Consider the following 1,266-nt stretch of genomic DNA (forward strand, 5'->3'; position numbering starts at 1 on the left):
AAAGAAATACACATACCTTCTTATTCTATGACTCTCTGATTCTGTGATTTTAGAAAAAAATAGGTAGGCACATTTGTCTATGATGGATAACCACACCATAACTTAATTTGCATAAAGGCAACTGTGTGAGGCACATAGGAAATACAGACCAAGACTCTTAAGAAGATTTTGCCTATACCCTGTCTTCACAACAATTAAACTCATTGTTCAGGAGTTTTAATRATAAACTCTTCTGGCAAATCCTCTCACATATACTTTGAGACTGTGTCTAATARGCTGCAGATTTTTACAAGGAGATTTTCTCTTTACTCAGCATGTATGAGCATTAGCCCTTGTCTACACATAACAAGTTTTCCTGATATAGATTAACTGGTAGAAATATACCAGCAAGTCTGCTTAAAGAATAAGTGTTTTGTAATAGCTTAGCTGAATTTTCTTGCTCAGATTATGCTCTTAAAGCAAAATGCARGGTTTGTCAGTATAACTGCATCCAGGAGACAAAAAATGTCTATCTCACTGTTGCAATTTTTAAGCATAAAAAAGACTTGTTCATAAAAATAGAAATACAATAATTAATGAATATTTCTGTTCTCAGGTCAATGTAAAGTCTGAGCACTGATATCCATTGGTACTGATAGCTATAGCTGAGTCATATGTTTTCATCTGCATATTGTTATCAAAGAGGTGAAATTGAGCTTGAAAATGCTCTAAYTGTTCCTTAATATGTTTCCTTTATATGTTTTAGGCATCTCAAAACTTAGGCTCAGTTTGTCTTCAGAGGTTTCAGGCTTGGACCTCACTCGTTATTTTGTCAAAAAAARAGTATATAGGTAGAGTCAGAACAAAAAAAGGGGTGTGTGTGTGTTTGGAGATGTTTCCTCAGTCTGGATCTTTATATATCTTGTACACTCAGATAGATTAAAARCTGTGAAAAATGAAGATCCTCCAGAAATGGTAATTATAGATTAAAACATGTTAAGAATAGCGTTCATATAAGCACTTGCAATAGACCAATTTGAAATCTTTCCACAAACACAGGGTCTAATCTGTAACAGAATTGCTTCTCAGGAAGTGCAGCTTAGATGAGTGGACAATGAGGTGGATTGAGAATTGGSTGAAAGGCAGAGCTCAGAGGGTTGTGATCAGCAGTGCAGATTCTAGTTGCAGGCCTGTAGCTAGTGGTGTTTCCCAGGAGTCAGTACTGGGTCCAGATTTGTTCAACTTATTCATCAGGGACCTGGATAAAGAAACAGAGTGCCTCTTCAG

General features: G+C 35.9%; 1 long non-coding RNA gene across 1 annotated transcript in view; it reads right to left on the reverse strand.

Annotated features, from left to right (window-relative positions):
• Window positions 1-1,066: 1,066 nt before the first annotated feature.
• The window catches only part of LOC146595890 (uncharacterized), a 49,158-nt gene continuing 48,958 nt past the window's right edge, over window positions 1,067-1,266 (reverse strand). The window contains exon 11 of the long non-coding RNA XR_014895831.1: window positions 1,067-1,237. This is a non-coding gene — a long non-coding RNA (uncharacterized LOC146595890). The remainder of the gene's footprint in view (window positions 1,238-1,266) is intronic.

The sequence above is a fragment of the Rhea americana genome, unplaced genomic scaffold (assembly GCF_003343005.1).
Source record: "Rhea americana isolate MKP2758 unplaced genomic scaffold, rheAme1 scaffold_211, whole genome shotgun sequence".
Classification (NCBI taxonomy): domain Eukaryota; kingdom Metazoa; phylum Chordata; class Aves; order Rheiformes; family Rheidae; genus Rhea; species Rhea americana.